This window comes from Halichoerus grypus, chromosome 9 (assembly GCF_964656455.1).
Source record: "Halichoerus grypus chromosome 9, mHalGry1.hap1.1, whole genome shotgun sequence".
Lineage (NCBI taxonomy): Eukaryota > Metazoa > Chordata > Mammalia > Carnivora > Phocidae > Halichoerus > Halichoerus grypus.
The window spans coordinates 135,561,345-135,586,358 of NC_135720.1; the positions used below are offsets into that span (position 1 = coordinate 135,561,345).

The 25,014-nt window shown below is 39.2% G+C and overlaps 1 long non-coding RNA gene across 1 annotated transcript in view; it reads left to right on the forward strand.

Moving 5' to 3' along the window:
- The window catches only part of LOC144379117 (uncharacterized), a 420,220-nt gene that overhangs the window by 132,379 nt on the left and 262,827 nt on the right, over positions 1–25,014 (forward strand). The window lies entirely within an intron of this gene.

Below are 25,014 nucleotides of genomic sequence, written 5' to 3' on the forward strand. Positions count from 1 at the left end.
CAGGAGGCTGTTCCAGCTGGACCAGCTTCCCACTGGTGTTGGCCCCATGGGAGGCATTGGCAAGAGAATGAAAGGCAGGAGAGGTCATTCTCACCCTCTCATTTGGGGGCATGGTTCTGGCAGCAAATATATTCTCCATGCCTAAGACTCCTATCAAGGCTCCAACTCTCACTGGGGCCCTGGAGCACCACTTTTTCCTTTTGCCCATTCAGTAGGTATGGAAATGGCTTCTCCCTGGTTCCTTTATTCCTGTCCACAACACTGCAAGTGATCCCTTTATTAAAATATCTTTTGATGAGCCTTCAGACCTGTATCACTTTCCTAAAAACCTACTGGGACCTTGGGCCAATTCTTTCCACAGTTAGATGCTCTCTCTGCTCAACCATATTCTTTCTACTTTTCAAAATTCTAGCTAAAATCCACCTTTCTTTAAGGCCTTCCTAGCTTATATGCTTGTTATTTCCAAAAAACTGTGAATGGATATGCTTTCTTTTGAGATATTTGTGTACTTAACATATTTTCACTCAGAATATGCCCGGTCGGCCTCTGCAAGATCTTGCGTATGCTGCATGTGGTAGGAGAAAGTGACTGAGAAATAGCCAAGTCCAAATGCATACAAAGCCAGGTTTTCTTATATTGTAGTTGTGGAATACATCACATTTAATACCTATTGTATGGGCTTCTTTGAATTCCCAGAGAGAAAAATATAGACATTTATATTCTCAAAAATTATTTCATAGTTTAAAAAAGAAAGGAAAAAGAGTTTTATTCTTGCTTCAACTGCTATGACACTTCTGTTGTATTTTTTCCAGCTTTATTGAAATAAAATTGACATATAACACTGTGCAAGTTTAAGATGTACACTGGGATGATTTGATACATGTATATAGTGTGAAATATTTATCATAATAAGCTCAGTTAATACATTCTTTACCTCACATAATTAAAATTTTGTTGTTATGGTGAGAATATTAAAGCTCTACTCTCAGAGCAACTTTCAAGTATATAATACAGTTTTATTAACTATAGTCACTGTACTGTACATTAGATCCCCAGAACTTACTCATAACTGAAAGTTTGTACCCTTGACCAACATTCCCCATTTCCCCCATTCCTAAATCTCTGGCAACCACCATTTTATTTTGTTTCTATGAGTTTAGTTAGTTATGTAGGTAGGTAGGTAGGTAGGCAGGCAGGCAGGCAGGCTCTACGTCCAGGTTGGAGCCCAATGTAGGGCTTGAACTCATGACACTGAGATCAAGATCTGAGCTGAGATCAAGAGTAGGATGCTTAACTGACTGAGCCACCCAGGCGCCACTGAGTTTAGTGTTTTTAGATTCCACATGTAACTGAGATCATGTAGTATTTGGCTTTCTTGTAGTTATTTTACATTATATAATGCCTTCAGAGTCCATGCATGTTATTGTAAATGTTTTTTTTTTTTTTAATGACTGAATAATATCCATTGTATATACAACCACATTGTCTTTATCCATTCATCCATTGCAGGACACTTAGATTGTTTCCATGTCTTAGCTATTGTGAATAATGCTGCAATGAACATGGAAGTGCAGATATCTCTTTGGGATTTTGATTTTATCTTTGATTGCTGGATCATATGGTAGTTCTATTTTTAATTTTTTGAGGAACCTCCATACTGTTTTCCCTAGTGCCTGTACCAGTTTATAGTCCCACTAACAGTGCACAAAGGTTCCCCTTTCTCTACATCCTTGCCAGCATTTTGATCACTTGTATCTTTGATAATAGCATTCTAACAGGTATAAGGTATATCTCCTTGTGGTTTTAATTTGTACTTCCCAATGATTAGCGACGTCATGCACCTTTTCATGTACTTCTTGGCCTTTTGTATGTCATCTTTGAAACAAGGTCTATTCAGGTTCTTTGCCCATTTTTAAACCAGATTGTTTATTTTCTGCTATTGAGTTGTGTGAATTTCTTATATTTTGGATATTAACCCCTTATCAGATACATGGCTTGCAAATATTTTCTGCCATTTCATAGATTGCTTTTTCATTTTATTGATTGTTTCTTTTGGTGTGAAAAGCTTTTGAGTGTGATGTAGTCCTAGTTGTTGTTTTTGTTGTTGCTTGTGTTTTTATGTCCTATACAAAAAAACATTGTCAGAAATGTCAAAGAGTATTTATCTTATGTTTTCTTCTAGGAGTTTTATGGCTTCAGATATTACATTCAAGTCCTTAATCCATTTCAAGTTAATATTTGTAAGTGGTATAAGATAGGGGTCCAATTTAAATGTTTTGCTTGTGGCTATCCAGTTTTCTCAGCACCATTTATTGAGAGACGATCCTTTTCCCATTGAGTATTCTTGGCTAGCTTGTCAAACATATATGGTCAATATACTAGTTGACCATATACGCATGGGTTTATTTCTGGACACTCAGTTCTGTTCCATTGGTCTGTGAGTCTGTTTTTAGTACAGTACCGTATTGTTTTACTATTGCTTTGGAGTATAGTTGAAATCAGGAAGTGCAATGCCTGCAGTTTTGTTCTTAAGATTACTTGGTTATTTCAGGACTTTTGTGGTTCCATATGAATTTTAGCATTGTTTTCTCTACTTTTGTGAAATGAGGCATTGGAATTTTGATAGAGATAGCACTGAATCTATAGATAGCTTTGGGTAGCATGGACATTTAAACAATATTAACTCTTCTGATCCATAAATACTGGATGTCTTTCCATGTGTTTTTGTTATCTTCAGTTTCTTTTCAATATCTTATAGTTTTTGGTGTTTAGATCTTAAACTTCATTGGTTAGATTTATTGCTAAGTATTTATTGTTTTTGATGCTATTATAAATGGAATTCTTTTTTTTTCAGATAGTACACTGTTAATGTATAGAATCCACTGATTTTTGTATGTTTATTTTATATCCTGAAACTTTACTGGATTTATTTATTAGGTCTAGTTGTTATTTGGTGGAATCTTTAAGATTTTTTCTATATAAGATGTCATCAGCAAACAGGGATCATTTTAACTCTTCCTTTCTGATTTGAATGCCTTTTATCTCTTGCCTGATTTCTCTGGCTAGAATTTCCAGTACTATATTGAATAGGAGTGGTGAAAGTGGCCATCCTTGTTTTATTCCTGATGTTAGAGGGAAAGCTTTCAACTTCTCACCATTGAGTACAACGTTAGCAGTGGGTTGGGTATATACAGCCTTTATTATGTTGAGGTACATTCCTTCTATGCCCAATTTGTTGAGAGTATTTATGATGAAAGGATATTGAACTTTTATGAAATGCCCTTTCTGCATCTTTTGAAATGATATGATTTTGGTCTCTGTTCTATTGATGTGGTATTATCACATGTACTGATTTGCATATTTTGAAACATCCTTGCATCCCATGGATCAATCCCATGTGGTCATGATGTATGATCATGATGTATGCTGTTGAATTTGGTTTGCTAATACTTTGTTGAGGATTTTGCATTTATATTCATCAGAGATGAATGTAGTTTTCTTTCCCTGTAGCATCCTTATCTGGCTTTGGTATCAGGATAATGCTGGCCTCCTAAAACCAGATTGGGAGTGTTCCCTTCTCTTCAATTTTTTTTTTGGAAGAGTTTGAGAAGAATTGGCATTAATTCTTCTTTAAATGTTTGGTAGAATTTGTGAAGACTTCTGGTCTTGGGCTTTTGTTTTTTGGAGCTTTTTGATTACTGATTTAATTTCCTTACTTGTTATTGGTCTGTTCAGATTTTCTATTTCATCATGATTTTGACTTGGTAGGTTATATTTCTAGGAATTTATTTCTTCAGAGTTGTCCAATTTGTTGGCATATGCTCATAGTCTTTTATGATCCTTTGTATTTCTATAGTATCATTTGCAATGTTTTCTTTTTCATTTATAATTTTATTTGAATCTTCTCTCTCTTTCTTGGTAGTGTAGCTAAAGTTTTGTTAATTTTGTTGATCTTTTTAAAAAAACAGTCTTATTTTTGTTGATCTTTTCTATTGTTTTTCTGTTCTGTATTTCATTTATTTCTACTCTGGTCTTTGTTATCTCCTTCCTTCTTTTCAGTTTCAGCTTAATTCTTATTGAAGTGAGGTTATTTACTTGTCATCTTTCTTTTTCTTAATGTAGGCATTTGTTGCTATAAATGTCCCTCTAAGCACTGCTTTTGCTGCATCCCATAAGTTTTGGTATGTTATGTTTCCACTTTTGTTTCAAGGTATTTTTTGATTTCCCTTTTGTTTTCATCTTTGGTCCATTGGTTGTTCAGTCATATGTTGTTTAATATCCATATATTTGTGAATTTTCCAGTTTCCAGAATTTTCCAGTTCCAATTAGTCATATATTTGTGAATTTTTTCCTCCTGCTATTGATTGTCAGTTTCACACCATTATAGTAAGAAAAAATATTTGGTATAATTTACATCTTTTAAAATTTGATGATACTTGTTTTGTGACTTAACATTTTGGAGAATGTTCCATGTGTGCTTGAGAAGAATGTGCATTCTTTTGCTATTGGATAGTAGGTTCTGTATAGGTTTGTTAGGTCCTTTTAGTTTATTTTTTTTTTTCAAGTTTTTATTCAAATTCTAGTTAGTTGACATGTAGTGTAATATTGGTTTCAGGAGAAGAATTTAGTGATTCATCACTTACATATAACACCCAGTGTTCAACACAGTTGCCCTCCTTAATACCCATCATCCATTAAGCCCATCCCCCTGTCCACCTACCCTCCAGCAACCCTCAGTTTGTTCTCTATAGTTAAGAGTCTCTTATGGTTTGCTTCCCTCTCTTCCCGCCCCCCCCTCCCCCCCCCCGCGCAGGTTCATTTAGTTTAAAGTATAGTTCATGTCTGTGTCTTGATTTTTCTGTCTGGATGATCTATCCATTGTTGAAAGTGGTATTTGAAGTCCACTACTATTACTTTTGTATTACTCCCTTCAAATCCATTGGTATTGGGCTTGAAATACTTCAGTGCTCCAATGTTGGGTACATATGTATTTATAATTATTATATTCTCTTGATGAATTGATATATCATTATATAATGATTGTCTTTGTCTCTTGTTACAGTTTTTGGCTTAATGTCTGTCTGATATAAGTATAGCTACCCTTGATCTCCTTTTAATTTCCATTTGCATGAAATATCTTTTTCTGTTTCTTCACTTTGAACCTTTGTGTGTCCTTGAACCTTTAGTGTGTCTCTTATAGGCAGCATATAGTTGCATCTTGGTTTTCATATCCATTCAACCACTCCATTTGTTTTTTTTTTTTTTTTGATTGGTACCTTTAATCCATTTTTATTATTTATTTGTTTTTTATTTTATTATGTTAGTCACCATGTAGTACATTATTAGTTTTTGATGTAGTGTTCCATGATTCATTGTTTGCATATAACACCCAGTGCTCCATGCAATACGTGTCCTCAATACCATTTATATTTAAAGTAATTATTGATAGGTAAGGTCTTATTGTTGCCATCTTGTCAACTATTTTCAGGCTATTTTGTAGTTCCCTTTCTTTCTCTCTTGCTGTCTTCCTTTGTGGATTGATGATTCTATAGTGGTACACTTTGATTCCCCACGTATTACAGTATTCTGATTCTGACTATATACTTTCCTTTACTAGCGTATTGTTTATTTTTATTGGTTTTCATGTTACTGCTTAGTGTCTTTTTGTTTCAGCCTGAAGAATGCATTTCAGCATTTCTTTTCTTTTTTTTTTTTAAAGATTTTATTTATTTATTTGACAGAGAGAGAGAGAGAGAGTGCACGCACATAAGCAGGAAGAGTGGCAGGCAGAGGCAGAGGGGGAAGCAGGCTCCCTGCAGAGCAGGGGGAGCCTGATGCGGGACTCAATCCCAGGACCCTGGGATCATGACTTGAGCTGAAGGCAGTTGCTTAACCAACTGACCCACCCAGGTGTAAGGCAGTTCTAGTGGTGATGAACTCCCTCAGCTTTTGTTTATTGGGGAAAGTCTTGATTTTACCTTCATTTCTGAGTGAAAACTTTGCTGGATAAAATATTCTTGGTTGGCAATATCTTTCTTCTAGCACTTTGAATATATCATTCCATTCTCTCCTGACCTGAAAGGTCTCTGCTGAGAAATCTGATTGCCTTATGGGGGTTTTCTTTTATGAGAACTTTTTTTTTTACTGCTTTTAAAATTCTCTCTTTGTCTTTTGTTTTTAAAGAATTTATTTATTTGTCAGAGAGAGAGAGCACAAACAGGGCGAGTGGCAGGCAGAGGGAGAAGCAGGCTCCTCACTGAGCAGGGACCCTGATGGGACTCCATCCCAGGATCCTGGGATCATGACCTGAGCTGAAGGCAGACACTTAACCGACTGAGCCACCCAGGCGTCCCTGTCTTTGATTTTAGACAGTTTAATTATAACATGTCTTGGAAAAGATTATTTTGGATAGAGATTTTGGGGTGATCTATTAGTTTCATGAACTTGGATGTCCAAATTTCTCCCCAGGTTTGGGAAGTTCTCAGCCATTGTTTCTTTAAATAATCTTTCTATACCCTTTCTTCTCTCTTTTCCTTCTGGGACTCCAATGATGTAAAATGTTGTCTCACAAGTCACATTGACTTTCTGTATTTTTTTCTTTTCATTTCTCTGGATAATTTCCAAAGATATGTCTTTGAGTTCACTGATTTTTTTTCCTTCTGCTTAATCTGTTTTGTTGTTGAAGCTCTCTAATGAATTCTCCAGTTTAGTCCTTGTTTTCCTCAGCTCCAGTATTTATGTTTGTTTCTTTATTATGGTTCTTAATTCTTTGCTGAACTTCTCATTTTGTTCTTGTATTGTTTCTCCGATATTGTTAAATTGTTTCTGTGTCCTCTTGTTCTCTGGGCATCTTTAGAACAATTATTTTGAATTCTTTGTCAGGAAATTCCATATCTCCTTTTTTGGGGGGCCAGTTACTGGAGGTTTACTGTACTCCATTGGTGGAATTCTGTTTCTGTGATTCCTTATGATCTCCGTAGCTTTGCATAGGAGTCTGTGCCTTTGAAGAAACTGTCACACCTTCCAGACTTTAGGGATTGACTTCAGTAAGGGTAGGAGCACACTGGAGTGTGCTGTGACCTTGGATCTAATGATGCAGTGCACCAGATGCAGGAGATTGTGGTAGCAATACGTCCAGGGGGTGTAGTGGCTCGTTGACTCAGGTTGTTGGGGTCCACAGCACTGACAACTGCATGGTCCTTGGTGAATGCTGCAAGGGGTTCCACAGAGTCTGCAAGGGCTCTTGGGGTTCTCAACATTGCCTCCAGGTCCAGTAGCTAGAGACCAGAACAAGCAGTGGTAGTTGGAGCTGGTGGTATACATGTGCCTGGCTGCAAGAGCAGCAGGCTTCTGTGCAGTGGTAAGGCCAATTGCAAACACATATATAGTGGTGGGGGCTGAGGCAGGCAGGAAGGGCCAGGGCCAGTTGTAGGCGCACTGGCAGCTGCATGGGCCCTGGCTGTCTGTCATGCTGTGGCTGCTGAGTCTTCTCGGGTGCACAGAGTTGGAGGCCAGTGATGGGGGTTGGGCCAGAGGCATACAGGTGCACAGATGGGGTTTCTGGCTGCAGATGAATGCAGTGGTGCACTAGAGTGTGGCAGTGGCAGAAGACAAAGCATGATCTGGGTCCACAAGTGGCCGAGGGGGCCCTGGATGTCAGTGTGCTTTCCTGTGGTTGCACAGTCTCCCCATGGGCTTGTTTGTGGCAGTGGACACTGGTAATAGGTGTCAGGCTCAAAGAGTGCAAATGCACAGCTGGAGGGGCTAACCTGGAGTGTGTGCATGGCAGTAGGGACCAGCCATGGGTGTCTAGGCTGGTGTCTTGCACTTGAGCAACTGCAGAGGCCCAGGCTGGCTGCTGTTGAGGTGGGGGCATGAAGGAGGGGAGGAGGGGAACAGGGAGAGACTCAGGGAGCTAGCTTCAGTGAATGCAAATACCTGTAGGGTGAAAGCCAGTGAAATCTGCAGTAGGTCTGCCTAGCTGTGCTGCTTGTTGTTTTTTTCATGGCTAAAGCTGCTAGGTTTTTCTGCAGAACAGGTCACTGGGAGTTGAGATTGCTCCCACCGTGTGGCTGCTATTGGTAGCCCCTGCTTATCTTCCTTATTTCTAGATACTTCTATATATCTCAGCTTTGGCAGTCTCTGGGCTGGTTGAAATGGAAGCAGATCTTCTTGAGTTGTCCCCAAAAGATGGGGAAACTGGTTGCTCATCCCCCCTCTCCCTTTCCCTGTGAGGGGAACTCATTCTAGCCGGGGAGTTCACTCTTGAAACTGAGCAAGGCCAGCTTGGGGAATGGAATGATACAGGGAAAACTTCCTTCCCTTTTTGTGCTGTATTCTCAAGGGTTTTTTCTTTGTTTGTTTGTTTCAAAATGTTGCTGAAATTTCTAAATGGACTGCAGAGCTCTCCCAGAGATGTTTTTGTTTGTGGATAGCTGTCGAATATTGACATTTGCGGTGGGATGGAGGCTGGGGTTTCCAACTCTGCCATCTTGGTGACATCACTCACTATAACACTTTTAACTAGTAGCTGTGAGTCAGAATCATGAAAGCCTACAATTCAAGGAAGGGAGCTAAGGGGTCATCTAACTAGAGTTTCATGGCAGGCAAAGGATTTGCCAATGGTCACACTATTAATAGTAAAGTAGAGAGGAGACAATCTGGCATGGTAGAATGTACATAGGCCTTGGTGTCACCTAGACTTGGGTTGGAATTCATCTCTATAGCTCATTATTTAGAAAAATTTCTTTCATTCTCTGGCCTTCATTTTTCTCACTTGTAAAGGAAGGAAAACCACCTACTTTTTAGGAATGTCATGTGGGAAAAGGAATTGTCTTTGTTAGCTCAGCTGCTATCACAAAATACTATAGATTGAGAGGCTTAAATAAACATTTCTCACAGTTGTGGAGGCTGGGAAGTCCAAGATCAGGGGGCAGCATGGATAGGTTCTGGTAAGGGTTCTCTTCCTGGCTTGCAGATGATTGCTTTCTTGCTGTGTCCTCACAAGAGGGGGACACACACACACACACACACACACACACACACACACACACACATATTGAGAAAGAGAGCTCTCTGGTCTCTTCTTATGAGCGCACTAATCCCATCATGAGGGCTCCACCCTCCTGAACTCATGTAAAGCTAATTACTTCCCAGAGACCCTAATTCTTAATACCATCCCATTGGAGGTTAGGGTTTTAACATATGATTTTGGGGGCACACACATTCAATCTATAACCAGAATGATAACTTAATGTCCCTAAAAGAATTGGCTGATGAAATAGTTGAAAAATATGTACTTCCTTCTCATTTCTTCTTTCTGCCTATGCATTGGCCAATGAAATTTCCTAGCTGTCTGTGTTGGGGCAATGCATTAGATCAGGTTCTCTGTGAAGTGGTTGCTGGTATCTGATAAGTGACTACATGTTTATGATACCCGATCCATGGGCTGTTATATGCCAAATGTTCCCTTTCACTATGGGCAGCAGAAAGCTCAAAAATGAGAATGATAGTATGACAGAGCTTTTATGAATGTTTAGAGAGGCAGTTTTCATGTAGCCTGTTGTACCTTTTGCCTCCTGAGTCACCACTGAGGCCTTACCAGAAATGGGAAGTTCGCTTGGTGTAATGGAGACAGCACTACTTTATGTCAGTGCTTAAATCTGACAAATCTGAATCCATATTTAGGCTTTAGCATATATGGTTTGTAGTGTTTGCAAAATTACTTTGCCTCCAAGAAGTTCAGTTTTCCCATCTCTCAAATGGTGCTGAAAGTTTACTTTTAAGATGAAATGAGATACACACACATACACACAACTATGTAAGGAATTGAGGAGGGTAACAGCTGACTATGACAGAAAGGCAGTGTTTCTGGCATGTGACACTTGGAGATAAAACTCTAAGCTACTAATGATGTGACTGTGGACAAGTCACTCATCCCCCACAGGATGCTAAGGAAGTACCTTGATTCATTTGAATCCAATGTGTGTTCACAGAATATCTGGCTTGTTTAAGGCAACATAACTGAAATCAGAGCTCTACCTTATGTCAAGGCTTTATCCCACCGGGTGGTCTTTTGAGTTAGCTATCTTAAATACTGTGCAAATGCTTTTACTGAACTCTTAAAAAAAAGGAAAAGAAAACCTCAAATATTCTGCTTAGATTGGGACTGGGCAAGAATAGTTTACTTATATAAATATCCAGGTATTTCCTAACTTATGTTTTTATCTTTCTAAGCAAAGGACCAACAGAACTCTAACTCTGTTCTCTAGTTAGACCTCCTTAGTTCCCACAAAAGTCTTAGAAATGTTCCCAGTCTCATGGCCCAAGAAACTCTGCTCATAATCATTGTCTTGGATAGCTGGAATGGGTTAGCTTAATCTCCATTTCATACTACCACGAGTCATGCTGTGGCCATAGAAGGGTGGCAGACAGACCCTAGGATGACCCCCTAATGATCTTTGCCTGCTCATGTTCACATCCTTGTGTAATCAACTCCCCTTGAGGGTGGATGCAAGCCATGACTTGCTTATAACCAATAGAATATGACAAAGGTAATAGATGTCACTCCTAGTCTTGCTAGTATAGTCTTTCTCTAGAGACTCTCTCTCGAGCTGGATTTGAAGAAGTAGTCAGCCATATTGGGAGGCCCATGTAACAAGAAGCTGGAGGAAGCTTCTAGGAACTTCTAGGAGGGCAGCTTCCAGTTGACAACCAGTATGAAGCCAGGGCACTGGCTTCTAGATCTTATTGCAAGAAAATGAATTCTACCAACAGCCTGACTGGGTTTGGAAGTGGGTTCTTCCCCAGTCCAACTTCCAGATGATACCACAACCCCAGCTGACACCTTGATAACAACCTTGTGGAGCCCAGAGCAAAGGATTCAGTTAAATTGTGCTTGGATTCCTAATCCACAGAAACTATAAGATAATAAATATGTATTGTTTTAAGCCTCCAAGTTTGCAGTAATTTGTTACCCAGGAATAGAAAATTTATACAAGAAAGTAGATATTCTAGTTTATGCGATTTGCTTATAGCTATTTATAATCGGAAAAATACATTTGTGTCCTAAACATTTTCAAGTTATTTTTTAGTATAAGATGCAAAGGTGGTGGTAATAGTATCTTAGCAAATATTATAAACCACACCTAAAGTACCATGCTCTTAAATCTGCTCTAAACCTTTAAGTGTACAAAACAGTTGTGAAGATTGAAAAACATGTTCTTTCCCCAGTGTGTAGTCTGCCACATTCACATTTGGGGTTGGAAGGAAAGGAGATGTTACTAAATGTTCACTGATGAGTATAACACTGATTGCATGGGACAACTTCCCTTCAGCAAGATATCGTACATTCAGCTATTTTGAGCCTTATTTAATATTTTCCCCCAGATATCATTATTGATGCTTTTAGTTTGGTAACTGACAGATTGGCAAAAAATAGAGATGATTTGGCAAAAGTCCGGGCTCTGGAGGTCTCATGAATAAGGCGTTGCCCTTGTACAGCCTCAAAGAGTTTCCACAGGCAGGAACTTGCCTTTCTTTTCTATGAATCTCTGTATTCTCCCAGGCTAAGCCCTAGGGGTAGGAAGCTGGGGCCCAAGCAGTAAAGTTTAATGAGCCAGTCATGCAACAACAAGGAGAATTAGCTCCTCAGAGGCTGAGATGATTTCTACTTCATAGCACAAAGTCACTTAATAAAAACACATAAAACTTGGCTTTCTTTTTCTTCAAGAGAATGTAAAGAATTTGTCAGAAAAGGGAGTGTAAGCTCACACTCATGGAGTTTTTTTTTTTTTTCCAAATCGTGTTTAACAATATCACCATTTGTCAGTAGTCATGGAATATCTGATCAAGAAGCAATACTAGTGTATTATTAAAATATCATTAATCTTAAAATACAGGATATTTCTCTTGAGATGGCTATAGGAAATCTTTTTTTTTTTCCCATAGGAAATCTTTGAGAAATAGGTCTAACCAGTGATTCTCAGCCTGGGCTGTACATTGGGATTTTCTGGGAGCTGGGAAAAACTCCCAATGTCCAGGTCACACTATGGAATCACATTAGAATCTCCAAAGCTGGGGTGGAGTCTTCAGTATTTTTTTTTTTAATTCTATTTCATTATGTTATGTTAATCAGCATACATCACATCATTAGTTTTTGATGTAGTGTTCCATGATTCATTGTTTGCATGTAACACCCAGTGCTCCATGCAGAACGTGCCCTCTTTATTACCCATCACCAGGCTAACCCATCCCCCCACCCCCCTCCCCTCTAGAACCCTCAGTTTGTTTCTCAGAGTCCATAGTCTCTCATGGATTTTTTAATCATCCTCAGATGACTTCCAAGGTGAAGCCGGTGTTGAGAACTACAAGGACCTTAATTTCTATTTTATGCTAACACTTTTCTTGTAGTCACACATTTGATAACTTGAACTGAAATGTAATTCAGGCAAAAATCAGTAAATAAGCAAAAACACACAAACCAACCAACAAAACCAAAGAATAAAACAACATTTTTTTTTTTCTTTCTGAAGGTGTATTTGCTCTTTCATCAGATACCTCCTCTGCACGTATTTTAATTTTCACACCCTGCTAATGGCTAATATTCAGAAACAATGACCTGGGCCCTGACCATACAACATTTTTTTTTTTATCTGGTGTCTGATATAAATAAATCAGTAATTGCAGTGTCAATCATAGAAATATTAAGTAATGTATAGAGTGATAAGCATGGAGGAGAGAAATATAATTCAGATGGGGCTAGGGTGTAGAAAAGCTTATTGAATGAGTTGGTACTCGAGTCTCAAATGAAAGGAGATTGACTTAGTTGGAGAAGTGGGGGGAAAAGCATTATAGGAAACAGCATGTGTGAAACCACAGGGGTGAGGAAAAACATGGCCCTTACTGTAGGGAGACTAATGTCATCCCCTAAACCCCAAAGATGTCCACATCTCAATCCCTGGAACCTTTGGATATGTTACGTCACATGGCAAGGAGAAATTAAAGTTGCAAATGGAATTAGGTTTATTAATCAGCTGACCTTAAGAAAATGAGATTATTCTGGATTATACAAATGGGTCCAATATAATCACAATTATCCTTTAAAGTGGAGGAGAGAGATAGAAGGGAGGTCAGAGCCAGAGAGCAAGATGACAATGCCACACTGCTATCTTTGAAGATGGAGGAAGGACCAGGGTGCCTGGGTGGCTCAGTTGGTTAAGCGTCTTCCTTCGGCTCAGGTCATGATCCCAGGGTCCTGAGATTGAGCCCTGCATTGGGCTCCCTGCTCAGCAGAGAGCCTGCTTCTCCCTCTCCCTCTGCTGCTCCCCCTGCTTGTGCTCTCTGTCTCTTTCAGACAAATAAGTACAATCTTAAAAAAAAAAAAAAAGATGGAGGAAGGACCAGGAGCCAAGGAATGCAGGTGATATTTAGAAGCACAAAATGGCAAAGTAACTGGTTTTCCCCTAGAGCCACCAGAAGGAATGCAGCCATGCCAACACCTTGATTTTTAGGCTTCTGACTTCTAGAACTATGGGATAATAAATTTGTGGTTTTTTTCCAAGCTACTCAGCTCATGGTAGTTTGTTTTACACAGAAACAGGAAGCTCATAAAGTCTCTCACAAGGAAGTGTAAGTGGAGATTTGCTTGGGATAAAGTGTTAGACATTGAATAACTTTTGGCAGGAGGTGAAACAAAGCTGGATCATAAAGCGACACTTGTAGCAGTGTTGATAATGGTTTGAAATAGGGTCAACTGCAGAAGGGAGCAAGGTGTGAATTGAGAGCTTAGAGACCAAAGTAAAGCAGTAATTTGACCAAGACCTGTATGAACAATGGTAATTGCCTCTTTTTATTGAGGGTATGTTTATGCATTATCCTGAATTTTTAGCTTAAATTCTAATTTTTTAATTCTTAAAAAAAATCTCTCAAGTGTTAATACCCACATTTTATCAGTAAGGAGACAACATCTTGAGAATTAATAAAGTTGCTCAGGATTATGCAGCTAAGTGAGGAATTGGGTTTGGAACCAGGTCTGTTGACCTTGAAGCCCATGGACATTCCACAGTACCACTGTGTCTGAAATGAAAGACAGATAGCAGTTAACCTGGGGGTGAATGAGAAGATTTTAAAAAGTTTAAGAACTCAGAGAAGTTGGAAACAGTGTTCAGTACTAGAGAAGCACTTGAGGGATTTAGAATAATGACTGGAGTTCAAGAAATGGACCTCAGTCGTGAAAGAAAAGAAAAAGGTTAAACACTGACTTTGTTTCTTTTCTATAAAATACTCAAACCCTTTACAACTGTGCTGACAGCTTTTAATCAGGGCATAAAATATTTGGCTGCCATTGAGAATCCACACTGTTTAGTGCTGTCTGATGGGTAAGGTTTGAGCTAGTATAAATCAGTGCAGAGTAGGTGCAACTGGCTGTAATAGGTAGAGGACAACACCAAGCCAAAATCAAGAAAGATGGCTCATTTTCTGGGAGCATGTAAGAATTTCCCCGCAGGACAATAAAAGAGATCACGATCAGGGAAGATCATAGTTTTACTCAAACACCTACGTAAGTATGAAGGATGACCAAGTGTATAGTGGATGGATCTGCTCCTTCAAAATTTCTAATATTCAAATTGTTCAAACTCAACAAGGCTGAGGACCACTGGACTACACTTTGTTAACTTCTGTCTTTTCTGTGCCCACTAGGGGCCATATTAAATATTTTCAACTTGCCTAAAAGCATATTAAAGCACATTTTTCTTATACATGTGGCTGGTTTTGGTTACATGCTGCTGCCAAGGTCATAGCCCTAATCAGTTATAGCTTCAGTCCATTTATTAATCATATCCAAGGAAAATCCAGATTCTTAGATTGTACTATTATTCATAAAGTATGTTGCCTGAAATAAGAGTGACTTTAATTAGGCTAACATATTTACTTCTATACTCCAAAGATATTATCATTCAATTATATTTGTTTCAGTGGGATTTTATGTGTGCTATTACTATGATATTTGGGTTGAGCGTGACTTAGCTCACAAAGCTATAATGTGGTGTTTTCCATGGACTCATGCAAAGAGTTAAAGAACATCTGAAAGGAGACCCCGCATAGCCAGAGGAATGTTGAAAAAGAAAAGCAAAGCTGGTGGCATCACAACTCCGGACTTCCAGCTCTACTACAAAGCTGTCATCATCAAGACAGTATGGTACTGGCACAAAAACAGACACATAGATCAATGGAACAGAATAGAGAGCCCAGAAATGGACCCTCAACTCTATGGTCAACTAATCTTTGACAAAGCAGGAAAGAATGTCCAATGGAAAAAAGACAGTCTCTTCAACAAATGGTGTTGGGAAAATTGGACAGCCACATGCAGAAGAATGAAACTGGACCATTTCCTTACACCACACACAAAAATAGACTCCAAATGGTTGAAAGACCTCAATGTGAGACAGGAGTCCATCAAAATCCTAAAGGAGAACACAGGCAGCAACCTCTTCGACCTCAGCCGCAGCAACTTCTTCCTAGAAACATCGCCAAAGGCAAGGGAAGCAAGGGCAAAAATGAACTATTGGGACTTCATCAAGATAAAAAGCTTTTGCGAAGCAAAGGAAACAGTCAACAAAACCAAAAGACAACTGACAGAATGGGAGAAGATATTTGCAAATGACATATCAGATAAAGGGCTAGTATCCAAAATCTATAAAGAACTCATCAAACTCAACACCCAAAGAACAAAGAATCCAATCAAGAAATGGGCAGAAGACATGAACAGACATTTTTCCAAAGAAGACATCCAAATGGCCAACAGACACATGAAAAAGTGTTCAATATCGCTCGGCATCAGGGAAATCCAAATCAAAACCTCAATGAGATACCACCTCACACCAGTCAGAATGGCTAAAATTAACAAGTCAGGAAATGACAGATGTTGGCGGGGATGCGGAGAAAGGGGAACCCTCCTACACTGTTGGTGGGAATGCAAGCTGGTGCAGCCACTCTGGAAAACAGTATGGAGGTTCCTCAAAAAGTTGAAAATAGAGCTACCATATGATCCAGCAATTGCACTCCTGGGTATTTACCCCAAAGATACAAAAGTAGGGATCCGAAAGGGTACGTGCATCCCGATGTTTATAGCAGCAATGTCCACAATAGCCAAACTGTGGAAAGAGCCAAGATGTCCATCAACAGATGAATGGATAAAGAAGACATGGTATATATATACAATGGAATATTATGCAGCCATCAAAAGGAATGAGATCTTGCCATTTGCAACGACGTGGATGGAACTGGAGGGTATTATGCTGAGCGAAATAAGTCAATCAGAGAAAGACATGTATCATATGACCTCACTGATATGAGGAATTCTTAATCTCAGGAAACAAACTGAGGGTTGCTGGAGTGGGGGGTGGGGTGGGAGGGATGGGGTGACTGGGTGATGGACACTGGGGAGGGTATGTGCTCTGGTAAGCGCTGTGAACTGTGCAAGACTGTTGAATCTCAAATCTGTACCTCTGAAACAAATAATGTAATATATGTTAAGAAAGAAAAAAAAGAAGAAGAAGAATGTAGCAGGAGGGGAAGAATGAAGGGGGGGAAATCGGAGGGGGAGAAGAAGCATGAGAGACGATGGACTCTGAAAAACAAACTGAGGGTTCTAGAGGGGAGGGGGGTGGGAGGATGGGTTAGCCTGGTGATGGGTATTGGGGAGGGCACGTTCTGCATGGAGCACTGGGTGTTATGCACAAACAATGAATCATGGAACACTATATCTAAAACTAATGATGTAATGTATGGGGATTAACATAACAATAAAAAAAATTAAAAAAAAAAAGAACATCTGAAAGGAAAGAAAAGAGCATAAAGGACTTCTTCATTGTGCTCTCAAAAATGAACACACACCAGTGTTAAGATGGGATGAGAGACATGAGATCCCCAGAAAGATAGAAGGAGAGGGAAGTCGATGAGCAGACTCTGAAAATGCACAGCAAAACAAAACAGTGCACACTGAAAAGCAGAGGGGCCATCAATAGGTCAAGGGGTGCAGAGATGCTGAGTTAAGGTGATATGACACACCACTGGGATGGAGAAATTCTCCTTGACTACATGGATCTATAAGAGGGAGGCTGCTCAAATACCTCCTCCTATGTGGTGTTAAAATACATCTGTCCAAAATGGGGCTCCCTTCAGTTCCCAAACTGTTCATCTTTCAGACACAAGTTTTGCAATCAGGCTTAGCTTCTGCCAAATCCTCACTGTCCATGCTTTCAATTGTTGGGTGTGCATTAAGAGTTCATTAAGTACTGAGATTAATTGAATACTATTGTTGCTGACATTTAGGGCAGTTGGATACATTTTTCAGTTTCTGGAGGTCTTTTTTTAGTAGATGGGTCCCCAAATGCTGAGATACTAGCTGTGTTGGAATCATTTTGAAAGAATATATAAAACATAGCTTTACAGTTCCCTCCCCTGGAGATTCTGATTCAATGTGTCTGAGGGTGCCCAGGCATCTGTATTTTTATAAGTGCCTTAAGGGGATATAATACAAGGGCTGGCAAAGTTTTCTGTAAAGGACAAGATAGTATTTTAGATTTTGTAGGCCATGTGGTTTCTGTGAAAGCCACTCAACTTTGCCATTATAGCCTAAAATCAACCATAGGCAACATGTGGACAAATGAGCGTGGCTGTATTCCAATAAAACTTTATTTATAAAAACAGGAATCAGGTTCCTCAAAAAGTAAAACATAGTATTACCATATGATCTAGAAATTCCATCCTAGATACATACCCCAAAGAATCCAAAACAGGGACTCGGACAGATACTTAAACATACACCCATGTTCATAGTAGCATTATTCACAATGGCAAATTCACAAATATGTGGACGCAACACAAGTGTCCATCAACAAACAGAAAAGCAAAATGTGATATATGTAAATGGAACATTATTCAGCTTTAAAAAGAAATGAAATTCTGACACATGCTACCCTTTGGATGAACTTTGAGGACATTATGGAAGTAAAATGAGCCAGACACAAAAAGACAGACATTGTAGGATTCCACTTATGTGAGCTACCTAGAGTAGTCAAATTCAGAGAGGCAGATAGTAGAACCATGGTTACCAGGGGCTTCAGGGAGGAGCAGTGGAGAGGTTACTGTTTAATAGGTACAGAGTTTCAGTTTGGGAAGATGAAAAAGTTCTGGAGATGGATGGTAGTGGTGGCGGTTGCATAACAGTGTGAATGCTCATAATGCCCCAGAATTGCACACTGAGTAAGGTTAAATGGTGAATTTTTATGTGTATTTTACTGTAATAAAAAATAAATTAAACACAGTTAAGGAGCAGAAAAGCAAAAAACAAAACAAAACAAAACAAAAACAGATGGCAGGAGGCCCGACTTTGAGTCACAATTATAGTTTAGCAACACTTGGTCTAGTGCACCACTAGGGCCTGGAAATCAGCAGCCATAGTTCATTTCCTCCTGGTGTTAGTATGGCAACAATACCCACCTTCACTTTGCTTTGATTTGAGATTATTTTCAAGAACAGGAAATCTTTGGGGTTCAACCACACACAGTCCTTGCCAACTTCTATGGAAAACCAGGGTCTCCCAGTGTCCTATTCAGGTCAAATTAAGTGTGTATTATTATGAACTACTGTAGTCCTCCAAAAGCCATCTGCCACTAAACTCTAGGCAGGGTTTCCCATGAGGAAATACTCCAGTGCATTGCTTGCCTTCACATGTTTTTTATTTCTTTTTTGGTCTATGTCTCTCTCTCCCTTGGTTCTTGTGTCAGTTAAATTGCTTCTCTTAGCATATGGAAGAGGAAGTGAGGACAGAGAGGCCAGAAGTGCTCTTTCCCAACTATTTCTTGTTGGGCAGTGGAGTAGAAGTGCTCTACATTCATGGAAAGTCTGGTGATGAGTAAATCAACAGCATTTGGAAGGAGAATACCTATTTTTTCCCAGTGATGGTTTAAAGGTCGAGCTTTTGCAAAGTGTCTATTCAGTTACAAATTTGGCTAGTGGATTTGTCCAAATTAATGTCTTTATAAAGAAATCACCCATTATTTTTATATATAAAACTGGAATATTTAACATGACACAATCATGGGTGTTTTATCTATAAAAGTTTCTTGAGTCACACAAAATTTTGTACTTTAAAGACTGAAATAAGAGTGAAAGTTTACAAAACTAGTTCCCTTATTTGGCACAGTCCTTTGTCCCCTTAGTTTTCTGACCAAACATCACAGAGAAGTCACAAAATACCATGTTTCAATTAGCTTCAAAAATAATGCCTATTGTATATAGGGCATAGATTAATACTTAAAGATGAATACTGACTCACTCAATTGGTCAGTTCTCGATTTTATTTCTTTGCTCTGAGAGAATGTAGTCCCTTTTCCTGTTGTCATTGTTGCTTACACACCTTGGATTCCCTTTGGATAGTGATGGGAGTAAGAAATCGATGGAAGAGGGAATGTGTGCGTGTGCACTAAATATGCAGTTGCAAAGCAGCGTAGCTTGAGAGCAGTGGAAATTTATATATCTTCCCATGTATTGCACAAAATTACTTTATGTGCCTAGACTTACCATGTTCCTAAGTTTTACTTCAGTTTTACTGAGATATTCTGGAATGGGCGCTATTATACAACTCACAGTCTTCCCAGAGCTGGTTATTGTGTTAGAGCTCATTTTGCCAGTAGGCATGTCTCTGGTGGTATTGAGGCCATCAGAGTGAGTTCTGGTCTACACAGATGCACGTGCTTACGTACAGGTGCTGATGTGCCTCATTCATTCACACGTGTACATGATAGCAAGAATCAGCACTTCCCTTGTCCGTATGGATAGTGTGGTAGAGATGTCAGGGACAAGGAGATGAAGAAGGCGTGATTGCAAGAGTAAGGGATTGACTTGGATTAGCAGTGGTGGGAATAAAAAGGAGGGACTGGATTAAGGGGTGGATGGAGAAGATAGCAGAGGTTAGAAAAAGAGCAATGGTAATGTTTCAGCCGTAAGCAGCTCCTCCTATGCCCAATCCGTGCTAATTGCTTAACACTATGCAGATTCTATTATTATGCCCATTTAACAGGGAGGTTGAAGAATGATGATTACAGAGCTACCAGATGTCAGCACTGGAATTCAAACCCAGTTTAACATCAAGGTCTAAGCTCTTAACCATATGTGCCTTAGCAGCATGCTACCAGTGACTTTAGCATACTTGGGATGCGCAGAAGGATGCCACCACTGGTGTTTTGGGAGTTAATGGCTTAGGAAAGTGACAACATATGAGGGGGTATACCGTGGAAATAGAGTGTAGATTGATTCTGAGTCCTAACTCAAGGGAGCTTGCACTGGTAGATGTGTGTCTGGGAATATTATGTACCCTCTCCGAGCCTCCTTTTCCTCAAGTGTGAATGGATGATAATTATATAGTTTATAATATTATAAGAATTAAATGAGATAATGCATGAAAAGTGCTTTGCTCAGTAATTGGTGGAGAATAGGATCTCAATAAAAACGACTCTATTTTGATAATGCTTAAGAGGAAATGCGCCTGGCTAATTCCATATTCCGTAGCTACTGTATTTGATTCTGGATTAGAAAATTATTGGCCATTATTGTCCATATTTTTCTACAGAATACTTATTGGTTTGAATAAGGGCCATGGAAGTTGTGAACCAAAATCAAAATGAAAAAATGTGAAAGAAAATTAAATATTTATTGAGTAATCAAGTTATCGTTGATTTTCTTTTTTTTGTGTGTCTGACAATGATAGAACATAAACAGCGTAATTTAAATTGCATTTCAAACTATAACAATTTTCAGTGTTTTAGAGAACAGATTTCCTTCCCAAAGATGTTTGAGCACTTTGATGAAATAACTTAACTCCCAGGGCTGAGTTCAAATTATGACCCTTCCATTTCAATCTGTTGGCTGTGGACCCCTGGCAAGTCCTTAGCCTCCCAATGCCCCTTTTGTTTTGTCAAACAAAACAATATTAGGCTCAAATGAATGAAGAACATAAAGTGTGTAGCACAGTGCCAGGCTCTTAATTCACCTTCAGTAACAACCTCTTCTTCCCCATCAGCTCAAAAATAATACAAAATCCACTAACAAAAAGTTTTCTTTATTCTTTCCACAAAAGAATGTCATAGAAGCTTCAATGTCTGGGTCTCTTGTTGATCATGTTGGTCTTGAAAATAAAACCCTCAAAATACAGCCCAGTTGCTTTTTAAAAGACTGATGTTTCCAACACATTGGTTAGGAATTTTGCTTGCAGGTTTTGTGATTTTTTTTTTAAAGGAACATATTTCACAGATGAGAAATGTGTCTTGTAGCTGGTTGCTCTGCTGTGCTAGGTGACATGGAAAGGCATTGCTCTCTTGCCCAAATCAAGCTTCTAGGGCCATCTTGGTGACTCAGAGATCCAATAGGCTGCCAAGAAGGCTGAGGCTGGAGGAGCTACATTCAGCTTCTTCCAACCCTGGAAAACTGGTCAACCCAGCCCAAGCATATTGTTGGTGTTTTATTAAAAGGGTTGATTTGGGGAATGTTGTGTTTGCCATGCAGTGTCATGCCTCAAAGCCTTGGTTTCCAGCCTTTATTTATAAGCCTAATTGTTGCTATGGAAATTCAATATTTAAAGAGGTAATTATTGCTGATCTTGTTGCATGTGTCCATTTCTGATGTCCAGCTGTTAGCTCTTTAGCTCCAGTCTAGCAGATTAATTACTGCTATTGATTACTTTGAGCTTCTCTCTTCACACCTGCAGTCTGTGTAATTAGCTGGTGGCCTCCTCTGAAAATTAGGAGCAGTTTCATTCTGGCACTTTGCCATTTCCCAGCCATGTGCACTGCACTGATGAACAAAAGCAAATCTATTTTAAATAGAGATATCTGGGTAATGAACTCTTTGTGTTTTTGAACTATCCGTGGATAATTCAAATTACCCTCTGTTAGCAAATATTGTACCTCATTTGATGACTATCTGCAAAGAAAAAATTCCAAAACACTGGTTTTTATTCCCATTTCCACCTTGCAGATTTTTGCTCCAGTGTGTGTGTGTGTGTGTGTGTGTGTGTGTGTGTGTGTGTGTTTTAAATCAAAACAACTTTCTAATTCTGCTGCTGAGGGTATTGGGGTACTGGAATAGGTTTCCTAATGGAGCCCAGTGGAAGCAGTTGTGTTTGCACTGAGTATTCCAGGCATCCATATATTAATGTTCATCCTTTTGTTAGATGCACACTCCTAGTCTGAGAGAGACATCACCATTCTTGGGAGCCATTGATATACATGGAGAATAAAAAAAAAAAAGTTCCCACTTAAAGAATGGTTTAGGAGGAGCTATGAGAGGAGAATTATAAGAATCTTCACCATTTTTTTCTCTACTTTATTTCCGTTAGTAAGATTTTTTCTTCCCCCTCTCTGCTTATTGGAAACCAAATCTGGCATTGCCAAACATCAAAATCTCCAATGTCCTGTTATGATGCTTTCTCATGTGTCATGTGTTACTGCCTAAACACTCAGGAAACACAAGTTGGTAGTGGCATCGGGAGTGGACTTCCCAAGTTATGACATGCAGTGATTGCTAACGTGGTCAGCTGTTGCCTTCCATGCCAACAGGGTCCCACTAATGTTCTCTTTTGCTGTTTAACTTGTGTTGAGTGATTATCCTAAGGGTTATTGCTTATTGTAGGAAAAAATAAAGCACTTTCCTCCTGCCCATGGCATACATCTGCCAGCTTTCATTTCAAGCTTAAAGTGGGTAAGTATGTCCCAAAGCCCGCCCCACACATGGAAGGAGAAAAGTTCAGAAAGTTATCATTTGTCAGAACAATGGAAGCACCATTCCATTTATGTCAAGCACAGATGTGTTGGGTTGGATCACAGCGACATGAGAATGCTTCATCAGCTCTAAGATCGCCTCCACAGAAGCAAAGCAACACAACCTCCTGCCATCCAGGGAATCAGGTGGGAGATGGGCATGGAGTGAGAACTAGTGAAGAGAGTAGGGGCATTCACTCATCAACTCAACGAAGCTTTGGGGCATCTAATGGGGAGGCTGAACGCCGGCCCTCAGACCAGAAGGTCCCCAGCTGGAATCTCATCATTTCCACTGTTTCCAGATTAAAATTTAAATTGTGCGCTGCCATTTGGAGGCCTTCTGGGCAGGGTCTTGCAGTGTCACCAGTTATTAGGAATGCCTCCCATTATCACAACCCTAAAAGCTATTTGAACAGCAGCCTAATGTGATTGTGATTTCCAAGGATCATTTGCTGTTATTGCAGCTCTGCTCAGATGTGAGTGGGAGCAACTAACCAGTTTCTTTCTCATAGTACCAGAGAGGAGCATTGGGGGGCACCAGGGAAATATTTTGCTGGCCATAAAGATAAATGCACCCCAAGTAAACAATCTTTTGTTTCCCCCACTTGGGCAAGGTCATCTCTAATTCTGGCAAAGAGCAACCCTCTCTCCATTATAAGAGTATAAACTTTAGAAACTCACACTGATTATAATTTCAGCTCAACTGGAAATACGAAAACACAGTTGTAAGAGGGTGTAACAGTAAGACACAAAGTGTAGTTGTGTATGACGTTCTGTACTTAGGGCTTACAAACAATGCAGTTCAAGTGAAAGGAATTGATGCATATATACATATATATGTGTATACACATATATTTTAATTTTTGGCATCACAAAATTCAACATGCTTAACCTTATAAATATCCGAGGCTGTGCGCAGCATATGTATCATGAAGTTAGACATGTCACAGATCTTTCTGGTGGATGAAGCCGCTTTAACCATTGGTTTTTCAGCACTGGCTGAGAAATGAAAATCTATCTTGTTCAGTTTTTAAACCTGATTTATAAAACCAGTTCAATTTTTTAAACCATGATAAAGGCTAGATTTTTGTTGCTGTTGTTAAAATACTTCCGGTAACTTTGAAGACAACATCTACTCTATTAGGGTATACTGATAAGCTAAGTGACACGAGAGATGAGAATTTGTCTAGTGAATAATAAGAAGAACGTAGCTGACATGTATCAAGTGCTTATTATGTGCTAAGTGTCACGCTAAGTGCTTTGAATACATCCTCTATTTTAATCCTCACAGCAAACCTGTGTTATGGATCTGGATTTTACAGATGAAGGCACTGAAGCTGAAGGGTTGCATAACTTGACTATGGTCAAATCTAGCAAGTGACTTTGTCTACCAAGCCAGACTTTTAACTATTTCTGGTTATTTTATCCCAACTATGCAGTCTTGATGATATTTTGCTCCATTTATATGGATTCTTTAATGTTTGGATTAACTAAATGAAATATCTACCCAAAGCCTTGTGTTTTGGGGCCCACCTAATATTACTTACACCTTAGTCTAACATTTTGTTTTTCTTAATTTATTGTCACTATTTACAAAAAGTTGTACTAGGAGTTCTGAGATCTTGTTATCTTGTCCATGAGGAAAGAAACTCACCTTCATGAAATGTAGGGATAGAACAGAACTGGACCTCCATGCAACTGTAGGCTGACCTGGGTCAGGCAGGATGCTCAGTGACTGTCATAAGTTCCCCTGTGGGGGAGCCTTTTTACTGGAAGAATCACAGATTATTATTGATCCCATTACTGGAAATGCTGGGAAAATCTCCCTCCCCCACAACTTTGCTGTTTCTTTCTTGCCATGCACAATTATTCTTGTTTCATTTAGATGCCTGAAAAATTTATTTTTCAAGGAAACAATCAGATTAATGTCTCTCTATATTTAACACACAGATGTAGAATATATTTTGCTTTTCCATAAATACATTTTGTTATATGTGTGTGGTTATTTCTCCTACACACACACACACACACACACACACACACACACACACGAATTGCTGTTCCATGCTGTGTTTCTAAGATGTTTTCTGGCAAGAGAATGAAGGGCAGAGATTTCTCAGTGTCAGTGTGTGTGTAAATATCTTCAGATTCTATGAAAGCATCTTTATTTTTCAATCATAGATTATTCTTTGAA